Genomic DNA, 12,148 nt, shown 5'->3' with positions numbered 1-12,148 from the left:
AATAAAAATAGATCTAGAAAAGGTATTCAATAAAATAGAACGGTCATTTATTCAATACCCATTAATATCCCTAAATTTCCCTCCAAACCTAATCTTTATCATAATATCCTGCATATCTTCGTCAAAGATATCCATCATTGTCAATATATCGAAGACAGATTATTTTAAAACCATAGAGAGGATTTAAGCAGGGAGACCCGTTATCACCATTCATCTTTATCATATGTATGAAAATTTTATATAGACTTATACATTATGTGTAAGATTTTTGCAGATAAGACACCATTAAAATCTCCAATAAAGGACCTTTCACATCACAATTATTCTTCACCAATGATATAATTCTCACCACTAAGTCTAATGAAAAGAGCTGTAAATTTGTAATTGATTGTCACAACCCAAACCAGGGCCTCACCGTGACGAGTATGTTAAGTCCCATGTGGACCGAAGATCACCCACTTTATATAACCTAATCAATACAACAACCTCAAGTGATGGATAAATTCCAAACATAGAATAAGATGGAGTAAGAAAGGATTAATATTAATTCATATTAAGTCTATATCAACCAGTGATAATTGGAAAACCGTTCATCACCAAAATACTCAACAAAATCACCCAAGTCCACAGTAATCCAACAAAGCCTCTAGAAAACCCAAATCAATAAAATATCGGGACGTGCCCCCGATAATAGCCAAAACCAATATCCAAGGAGATAGTCAAAACAAAGTCTAAACAAGGTCTAAGACATAGGGAATAAAGACCATGAAAAAAATCCTTCCGAAGTATGGAATCTCACCACGTCAATGTCAACTCACGAACTAACTCAACCAGCTGATCACTGGCAGGAAAAATAGAAGAAGTACTGGGACCTTATTGCATGGGGATACAGTGTTCGAAAATGGTTAGCAATTGGAGTGCTAGCATATAACTCGGTGATAGAGGATATAACAATGCCAAGTCAAAACCAATCAAAGCCTTATGCACATCATCATATACATACATAAATAATATGTCGGGATAGGGAATAAGGTTTAGCATTAACTTTTGAAATCATAGACTGGGTTGTGTAGCATAACTATCATATAAAAAGGAACCCACGAGCTATATGGGCCCAGTTCTCCCTTAGCTGGAAGGTCCCCAATACATATAGCCGTATGAACCAGCAAATATTTATAATCCTATATACCAAAATGGGGTACTCAAACCACCTAGAATAATCAAGGTGACTTAAGCACTAATGTATACAATATGAGGGACTCAAACCTCCCATTTATATATTAATTCGGGGGACTCGAACCTCCCGATCATATAAACACCTGCATAGGATAGCATGGTTTCTAGTGTTAGTCTTTCAAACTCCACTTTCACAGCCCGGCTACACATCCCATTTTAAAGCCCAATTAAAACATTCCTTACACATATGCAACTTTATGGTGCCTTTGTACAAAATTTTCCTAATGTACAAAATTTAGTTGTTTCACTTGAGATGGTGCCTTTGTATGCGGACTTCTCCAACTTTATGGTGAGTGACATTATCCCATAGAATCTTTCTTTTCAACAGAAGAAGAAATTTCTCCATAATGCTAAGAGATATTTCTGGGCTAAGCCGTATTTATTCAGGAAGTGTGATGACAATATTATTAGAAGGTGCATCCTAAAAATTGATATGCCAAGTATTCTGGAGGCCTGTCATGCATCCCTAGTTGGGGGACGTCAAGAAAATGATCATACGGAAAGAAAGGTGTGCAAAGTGACTATTTTTTGTCAACGCTATTTAAAGATGTGTATGAGTTTGTAAAGAGATGTGATCAGTGCCAAATATAGGGTTTGATCTCGAAACATCATGAGATGCCCGTGGCGATGATATTTGAATTTAACTATTTGACGTCTGGGGTATTGATTTCATGGGGTCGTTTGTGAGATCCTACAGGTTGAAATATATTCTGGTGGCTATAGACTATGTGTGCAAATGGGTTGAAGCGGTTGGTTTGGCTAACAATGAAGGCAAGAGAGTGGTTGTCTTTCTGACAAAGAATATTTTCTCCTATTTTAGGGTACCAAGAACTATCACAAGAGACGGAGGATCCCACTTCTACAACAAAATATTTTGGGCTGCCTTTTTGAAATATGATGTGAAACAGCATAAGATAGCCACTCCATATCACCCACAAACTAGTGGGCAAGTAGAGGTCTCAAACTGGGAGATAAAAGAAATATTGGCTAAGACGGTGAATGCGAGTAGAAAGGATTGGTATCGAAAACTCGATAATGCTTTATGGGCATATCAGACTACTTTCAAGACACGCATTGGGATGTCACCATATCAGTTAGTCTATGGCACAGCATGTCACCTTCTAATTGATCTAGAGCATAAGGCTTTGTAGGATCTGAAATGACTGAACATGAACTGGAAAAAGAAGTTGAGATAAGGTTGGTACAATTGAATGAGATGGATGAATTTCGTTTTGGATCTTACAAAAGAGCTGACTTGTATAAACAGAGGATGAAGACTTACCATGATCAAAGAATTGAAAAATAAGACTTTTGTACTGGTGATTGGGTGGGTGCTATTATTTAACTCTTAACTTAATCTCTTTCGAGGCAAATAGAAATCAAGATGGTCGGGGCCTTTTAAAGTGAGTCAAGTATTCCCATCGGGGGCGGTGGAACTTGAAGGTAAAGATGGGAGTCTATTTAAAGTTAATGGGCAAAGAATCAAGAATTATGTTGGACCAATGGATGAAGTAAATCTTTTATCTATGGTTTATCTTGATGAAGTTTGAGTAGTTGAGACAACCAAGTCGTTCTGCGATAATAAATCAGGCGCTCTTGGAAGCCAACCCAATTTCTTGTGTTGTAAGTATTTTATTTGTTTAAGTTTGATTTCTAGGTAATATGTTGTTAAAGTGTGCAGGAATGGAGCTGGGATCAATGTTCAGGATAGATGAAGTTGACGACCAAGTTGATAGCCCATTATTTGAAGTAGTCAACTAAAGCAAGAAAAAGGGGTACTCGTTGAATAGGGTTGACGACCAAGCTGATAGGTTATCAAAAAGTTAGCGACCTATCACTTAAAGTCATCAACTGAAGCAATGAGATGATACATTCTAGATAAAGATGATGACATGGATGATAAGACATCATCCAAGTGACGGCCCATCAATCTTTGTCGTCAGCTGCACTAAACTTCAATAACATTCTGGATAAGGGTGACGACAAGGTTGATAAGTCGCAACCCCAGTGATGGGCCATCATAACTTGTTGTCAGTTGAAGCAAAATTTTATGACATTATATCTTGGGCTGACGAGATATTTTATGGGCTATCAAAAAATTGATAAGCCGTCACTTAAATTAGGGACCAAGTAAGAAATTTCAACCCGATCCAAAACTATGACCCGATCCAAACCCAATAACCCTTAACTTTTCAAATGCCTGATATTAATTCTTCCCATTTGTATTTTTGGTATATTTATTTTCTCATAATTTGACTTTATTAGCTTTAATTAGCTTTTACAAATTTTTGGGATAATCTTAGAAAACAAAAAAAAATAGACTACATTAGTGCAACCGTTTATATTTCCCATCTTCTTCCTTATCAATTTCAAGCAACCATTTTTCTCTCTTCATCTTCTCAAAAGAAAATAAATAAGTGCTATAATTTTTCTTCTCCTTTGTGAAAACCATTTGAAGTGCTTTGAAGCCTGTGTGTCCCTGGGCAAGTTAAAACACGAAAGTTTGAAGAGTGAGGTTACGTCATCCTAAAGGTATGATCCAAAACCTCTTCTTATTTTTTATAAAAGATATTGGAAATTAAGTGCAACTTAGAGCATAAAAACGGTAAAAGTGTTCATGAACTAATTTGAGCAATACAAAGTTGAGTAGGTTACCCAAATTAACAAAAGTTTGTATTGATACAAAGTGTCCAAGAACACAGTTCTCACTAAGTTTTGAAGTTCATGCCTTTTGGTAATAGATTGAAGCCTCAATTGAATGAAAAGAAAATTGCACCCACGTTTTCAATCTTAATTACATAAAAATGGGTGCATTATCTTGTTGAAATTGAAAATCAGGGTTAACAAGAGAAATTGAGCAACAAAATTTTAAAATTCCAGCCCAAGAATTGAAAAGAATGAGTTTGTGAAAATGAATTATGATGGCGAAGAGGTTAAAATTCTAGCCCAAGTCATCACTTGTTGCTCCAAAATAAGTCTATTCTATCTATGGCTGATGAGTTGGCAGATAAGACATCACTTAAGTGACTACTTCTCAGACCAAGTCATTAGACACATGCTCAGCCATTTTGATAAAAACTTTCAAAGGTGATACTAAAAATGATTATCTCTTTTGTGCTTCTTCATTCTTTTGTGTTCATTCTTTTTCCTTGATCCAGATATAACCATGCCACCTAAAGGGAAGTCAAAGAAAGCAACCAAGAAGGTGACATAAGAGAGCCTAACATGGAGACTCTTTAATAAGTCTAAAAGTGAGCAAGAAGAGCCACAAATTCATAGACATAATACAAGGAAAAGTCTCAGGATAGTTAAATCTCCTCCTCAACCTGAAAAGAAGATGATTGAGGAAGTAAGCCTTGAAAAAGAAGACCCCTCTTCACCTAAACAACCCTCTTTATAACAACCTATTTCTGAAAAACCTTCTTTGGAACAACCTTCTTTCAAGCAACCAACGGAAGAAGACACTCAGATAAGGGAGGATGTAATAAAAAGCAAGAATCCAAACATCTGAGATAGTATGAGATGGAAGGTTGCAGTAACAAAAAGAATCTATCAGGATGGGTTGATAGCAACACAAAAGTAGGAGTATTAAGAAGCCTATATGTCAAGAGATAAAGATCATTACTTCTGGACTGAATAGGTACCCACAAATGGAGAGAGAATTTAAAGAGTATGACTTAGCATGGACTATAAAAAATGGTGATATATTCTGCCCAATGTTGGTGAGGGAGTTTTATGCTCACTACCAAGCGATATTAGACAACATGTGTAAAAATAGAGAGAAAGATACATACATACCAAATATGAATCAAATACCAGTGAGGGGTGCGATGGTGAATCTATCTGACATAACTATTAACCAATATCTATATGGCCCAAAATTCACCCCTCCAGTCACCTCACAGGAGTTCTATCACAGAATGGTAGACTGGGCAAACCAACACCCTTAGTTAGCACACGTTATGGCTGAGGGAGAGATTGAATAATTGAATAACCAAAATACACGGATCTTTAAGGAACCAATGACTCAAGAGACAAAATTTTTGTAGAGCGTAGTACGGTGTAGACTGATGCCGACATTAGGAGAGAGCATCATAGGTGAAGATAGAGTAGTTTTGATATCTAGTATGTTGTCTAATTTCCCTTTGAACTTTGGGAAAATTACTATTTATAAGATGCAGATTCAAACAACACGACCCGATACTACAAACCCATTTCCTTATCTAATTATAAGATTATGTGAAGAAATTTATGTGCCAAAAATTATAGGCTTAGATAAGGAGGTTATCGCTAGGAAAACTCACAACCCTATCAAGTTTGATGATAATTAGCCTATGTTGGATTTAGGCAAAGGATTAGAGGTAGAGAGTGATATGATCATATCTGACGAAGTTCAAATAGCTGCTACTGATACTAGATCCACTAAGAATATGCAGATATCAGCACCAGAATCAGCCTAAGACACTCTTTTTATAAGCGAATCACCTATCACAGAAAGAGAAGAAGATGTAGTGGCTACAGCACAGGTGTCAAAGTATGCATTGACTTCTCTAAATTTTATGAAGCTGGTGAAGCAAGGAAAAGGGGTCGAGGCTCAATTGAGGTTGTTTGTGAATCAATTTGAGTCGGTTATTGATAAGAGAATTCAGGCAACCATTACATCTTTCTTAACTCTACATGTGATGACATAGAGCATAGAGTGAATGAAAGGTTGAGTGAGATGTCGGTCCCTGACCTTGCAGTTTTCCAGGAAGCCTTAGATAAGGCTAAAGATGACATTATAGCATTGCAAAGCCACCAGATTGTGATATAATCAAATCTTATAGATGATGAATCTGAGGATAAACCTCTGTTGATTGACATCACTGGGAAACCAATGGACAAAAAGAAAGAAAAGGTAGACAAAAAAGAGAAAGGAAAGCAAAAAAAGTGACAGTGATGAAGAAAGAAGAGCTGAGAGAAGAGCAAATAAAAAGGCAGATAAAAAGAAGCTAAAAGATGCTTTATAAGAATTAAAGGTGGAGGGTAAGCCACTTGAAGTGTTATTGAGATCCTCGGCTAATGGACCTTCTGGGACTGTTGGGGAGTTTTTCACTCTACCAACCATTGCGGTAGATACATCAGCTCAGCTTGATTCCACTGGTAAGATTAATCCCGTTGATGATATGACAAAAAAGTCAATGGTTCGTGATACAAGTGCTTAAAGTGCAGCAAGTATTTCTTTACCCTTGGTTTATAGTTTGGTAGATATGCATTAAGGAAAATATATTTTTTTCTTTGTGGGGGTGAAGGTACTTGAAATCTCAAGGGTATGTTCTTTGTGTTCTATACCCTTGAATGCTACTTTGTGAACCGACATGTTTAGGATTTGTTGTTTGTGTTTGTTTGTTGTGTCTGCATATTATGCATGCATGAAATGTAATAAGTAACTGAGTAGCAAGTGAAGTGTTTGATTTTGAGTCAATAATTGTAAAAATGTTTTTCCCACCAAAAGTTTTTATTGTGATATTAACTGTTAGTCGTATGGGAACCATTCCTGTCTATGAAATCATGCCACTTTCCCTACTTAGTCTTGAGTTTTGTTTGAGTATTTGGTGGATTTTGTAAAATTCCATGCCATGAGATAGTGAGATTTTTTTTGAATATGTTCTTATTGAGTGCATACGTCTAGAAGTTGCCTAAATCATTCCATAGGGCCTCAAGTAGTCGACTCAGAAGTAATCATAAACCTTTTTTGATTAGTCAACTTTTAGGTACATATGGTAGCCAATTTTGATCCCTTTTTGAACCAATAGAATACCTTGTTAAAAAAAATTAACAACCCTTCATTGAGCTCTCAAGTAAGCCCCATTTTACCCAAGTTTCTCCTTGGACATATTACACATCAACTTAGGCAAATCGCCTAAGTTGAGGGTGGCTACATTAGAAAGGATGATGGTGCAAAAGATATTGTAAGAGTTGATATAAGTATTTTAAAAGTTGGTATGTTTATATATATATATATATATATATATATATATAAATGATGCAGAACTAAAAGGTCATGAGTTCAATAGCCAAGAAGGCTGCAAAAGTATTTTAGAGAAGAATGTAAGGGAATGAGTGGTCGTAGCTAAACTGGTGTAAGTGATCAAAGAGAAGCTAAGGCAAAAAGACCAAATCAACTGTCCCCGCAATTGAGCCTTAATTTCAAGCCAAAGAAAGACCTGTAGTGATTTTAGCCTGATTACTTGATGAACCAATCAGAATGGTAAGGGAAAGCTTATGGTATTGTAGGTGCATAATTTGAACCTTTTTTCTACGAGTAAGAGTTGTAGTGTGTGGTTTCTATAAATACGAAGATATATGTGGATTTGGGAACCGCTTTCTTCTATGTGAGGGTATGTGAATAGTTGTGGAACTTTATAAGTATTTGATTGAATTCTCTAAGCTTAGGTAGTGGCTTGTTTGTTAAAATTTAAGGATGGTATGGAATCTTAATGTAGCTTGGCAGAAAAGATCACGTGTTTCTTATGGGTACAAAATAAAGGAAAAAAATGCTACTCGTTACATTATTGTTTTGATTATGTGCATAATATTGTGTTAGTTGGTTGAGGACAAGCTAGTATTTTATGTTGAGGGTGTTGATGTGCTAGCTTTGTGTCAGCACATTTAAGGCTTTTAACTCAGAATAATTGTAAGTTCTTAAGTAACTATTGTCATTTTTTATTATATTTTATATGATATTGTAGGGAAGTCGAGATGCATGGAAACCTCTGATAATTACATCAAGAAGAGCAAGTTTTGATTGAAGTAAAGTAGAAGATATTAGTTGACAGGATGCCTGATAGGTCTTCGACCATCTGATAAGTCGTTAGACTTCGCTGTCACCCATAGATAGATTACAAGAAATAGAAGAAATAGTTGACGACCTAGTCTGATAGGTCATCAACTATGTGATAGGTCTTCAGGCTTGGTCATCAGCTATAGCAAAAAGTAAAAAATAGGAAGAATAGTTGATGACCTAGCCTGATAGGTCGTTAACTCTGTGACAGGCTGTCATAGAAAGTCGTCAGCTATAAGGCAAAAAATCTAGAATTTGAATTTCAAATCAGAAAAGATTTGGACAACACTTTAGTGGATCCACACAGCCAGTGTTAGTACCCATGGAACGGTAATGACACCCTTCCAACTGGGGTCATAGGTAGGACCCCAAATTGCTCATTAGGGCATGTCAGTTAGATAGCTCCCACAATCTTAGTCCAGTCATCATCTCAGTAATTCAGTTTCCGTTTTGCTTGACCATAGCATACAAATATCAGTTATTCTTGTATCAATACACAGTATTTTTGTTTATAGATTATATTTAGAACATGTTTTATGCTTGGTCATGCATTCTCAGTAATGACAAATTTTATTCATTCTATTCAGTACTTCATGATATTTATTCAGTTAGTTATTACTCCAGTACATGTAACCATGCATATAAGCCTATCTTATTTAGCATACCAGTATCTTGTCCTGGGGTGTTACAAACTTGATATCAGATCCTAAGATTTTAAAGTATCCTCGAAAGTCTTACAGTTGTGTCAAGTAGTGTCTTATGTATGGGTAAGCACGCCACACTTATGGACAAGAGGCTATGAGGCATTTTAATAAGAGTTTCCCTTTTTTCAGTGTTCATATCGTGCAACTGAGAATGAGCTTATGTTGAACTCTCTATCTAATCTGTTCTCCCTTCTATTTATAGAATATGCCTCCTAGAAAGACAAACAGAAGAAGAAATATCAACCATCCAGCACCTCCACCCATTTATAAAGATCCCCTAAACGAGCATGTTTCTCATGCAAAGTTCAGAGTTGCATTCACTGCTCTATCTCACTCTGTAACGACTCTAAATTTTCAGCCAGCCACTATTCCGGCCAACCCAGTGGCCAATACTGACGTAACTAGGATTTGGGACTTTACCTAAATTAGTTCTCCCCTGTTCTTGGGATCCAAATCTAAAGAGAATCCACAGTAATTCTTAGACATGGTGAAAAAGGTAATAGACATTATGGGGGTGACTTCTAGTGAGAGTGCTAAATTGGCTACATACCAGCTGTAGGATGTAGCCCATACCTGGTTTAAGTAGTAGAAGAAGGATAGAGGCACAGAAGCAGGGCCTATAGATGGGAGAAGTTTACTACGGCCTTCTTAGATAGATTTTACCTGTTATAGCTGAGAGAATCCAAAGTGTTAGAGTTTATCAAATTGATTTAGAGCAACATGAGTGTGAAAGAGTATTTCCTTAACTTTACTCAGCTAGCTAGGTATGCTCTTTAGGTAGTGGCTAATAGCACGTCTAGGATGAGCAAGTTCGTGTCTAGGGTATCTGATAGTATGGTCAAAGAGTGTTGGACTACGATGTTAATTAAGAAGATGGACATATCTAGACTTATGGTCCATGCTCAATAGATTGAGGAGCAGAAGAATAAGGAAAAGGAGAGAGAGACTAAGAGGGATAGAAAAGGTAGCTTTAATTTTACAAAGTCAGACTGTGGTAATCATCCTCAGTTTCATCAGAAATCTTTAGTCCTAGCTCCATCTTCAGCTAGTTCCCCAGTACCCAAATTCATAAATGATAATAGGGATAGAGCACCAGGCTTTATGTCCCAAGGTAATGTAAACAGTGGTCGTACAAATCCTCTTTGCCAGAAATATGATAGAAAATATCAGGTGTTTGTAAAGCCAGTAGACATATGTTTTAGGTATGGCAAGCAAAGCAATAGAGTTAGGGATTAAGTAAAGAGTGGTCAGCAGGGTCAGTACAGTCATCTTCTAATTCTAATCGGCCGCCCAACTCAGCAAGGTTCCACTTCTAGTGCCATAAGTAGTTAGCTCCCAAATATATTGTATGCACTTCAGTCCCGATAGGATCAGGAATGTTCTCCTAATGTTGTTACGTGTACGTTAAAAGTTTTTCATTTGTATGTTTATGCTTTACTAGACCCTGGAGCTTTTATTTCTTTTGTAACCCCTTATATAGGCTTCAACTTTAGATTCAGTCCTAAAATCTTAGTAGAGCCTTTCTTAGTGTCTACCCCAGTGGGTAAGTCTATCGTAGCCCGGTAGGTATATAGGAACTGCCCTGTTATAGGGTCTCAAAAGTTACTTCAGTAGACCTTGTAAAGTTAGAGATGGCAGATTTTGGTGTCATTTTCTACATGGATTGGCTCATTTATGTTATGCTTTAGTGGATTATAGAAACAGAGTAGTTCATTTTTAGTTTCCAAATGAACCATTTCTTGAATGGACGGATAGTGCTACAGCGCTTAGGGTTCAGCTTTTTTCGTACCTTAGAGCAAGAAAATGATATGCAAAGGGTGTATTTATCATCTTGTCAGACAAATACTCTAATTATGAGACTCCAAATCTTGAGCCAGTTCCAGTAGTGAGGGAATTTCCAAATGTGTTCCCTGAAGATCTTCTTGGAGTTCCTCTTAAAAGGGAAATTGACTTTGGAATAGACCTTCTTCCAGATACTCAGCCTATCTCTATTCTTCCATATAGAATGGATCTATTCAAAATTAAAGAGTTAAAGAACAATTGAAAGATCTCCTAGATAAAGGATTCATCAGGCCCAACATTTCCCCGTGGGGTGCACCAATTTTGTTTGTGCATAAGAAAGACGGTTCTCTTAGAATGTGCATTGACTACCGTCAGTTGAAAAAAGTCATAATCAAGAACAAATATCCAATTTCCAGGATTTTTCAGGAGTTGAAGACTCGACTCACCACGATCCCAGTTTTGACATTGCCAAATGGTTCTAATGGGTTTGTTGTGTACTGTGATACTTCTAGAGTTTGTTTTGGTTTTGTTTTGATGCAGTAGGGTAAAGTTGTAGCCTATGCCTCTAGATATCTTAAGCCCCATAAGAAGAATTACCCTACCCATGATATTGAGTTAGCAGGTGTTGTGTTTTCCTTAAGGATTTGGAGGAACTATTTGTATGGGGTGCATGTAGATGTGTTCATGGATCACAAAATCTTGTTGTATGTATTCTTGCAAAAGAATTTGAACCTCCGACAAAGAAGGTGGTTAGAATTGTTGAAAGATTATGATATGAGTGTTTGTTATCACCCGAGCAAAGCCAATGTAGTGGCGATATCCTAAGTCGATTGGTTATGGGTAGTGTTGCTAATGTTGAGGATAACAAGAAGAAGTTAGTTCAATAATTTCATCATCTTACCAGATTTGGTTTTCATTTAGGTTTAGAATAATTTAGAATCTTATTTGGTTGCTGAAGTGAAAGAAAAGCAGATTAGGATCCTAGTCTGGTGAAGTTAAAGGAGTCAGTTAGAGATCAAAAAGTGGTGGTTTTCTTCTGAGGAAAGATGGTGTGTTGCATTACCAGGGTAGATGTGTGTGCCATATGTTGATGAATTAAGATAGCAAATTCTTACAAAAGTGCATGGTGCACGCTAATCGATTCATCCAGGGGCCACAAAGATGTACCATAATCTACAGGAAACCTATTGGTAGAGTGGGATGAAGAGGGATATTGCAGAGTTTGTAGCTATGTGCTCCACTTATCAACAGGTTAATATTGACCATCAGAAGCCTAGTGGGTCTATGTAGGAGTTCAGTAATTCCACTTAGAAGTGGGAAGTAATGAACATGGACTTTGTAATAGGTTTGCCTCGTACTTATTGTCAACATGATTTGATTTGGGTCATTGTGGATAGGATGACCAAATCAACCCATTTCTTACTAGTCCATACTTCTTATCCAGTCAAGGACTATGCCAAGCTCTATATTAGGGATTTGGTTAGGTCATATAGTGATCCATTGTCTATCATCTCAGATAGAGGTACTAAGTTTACCTCTCAATTTTGGAAAGCTTTTTAGAAGGGTCTTGGTACCCAAGTTTACCTCAGTACAACCTTTCACC

The sequence above is a fragment of the Capsicum annuum genome, chromosome 12 (genome assembly GCF_002878395.1).
Source record: "Capsicum annuum cultivar UCD-10X-F1 chromosome 12, UCD10Xv1.1, whole genome shotgun sequence".
In the NCBI taxonomy this organism is placed as follows: domain Eukaryota; kingdom Viridiplantae; phylum Streptophyta; class Magnoliopsida; order Solanales; family Solanaceae; genus Capsicum; species Capsicum annuum.
Note: the sequence above shows the minus strand (reverse complement) of the source record.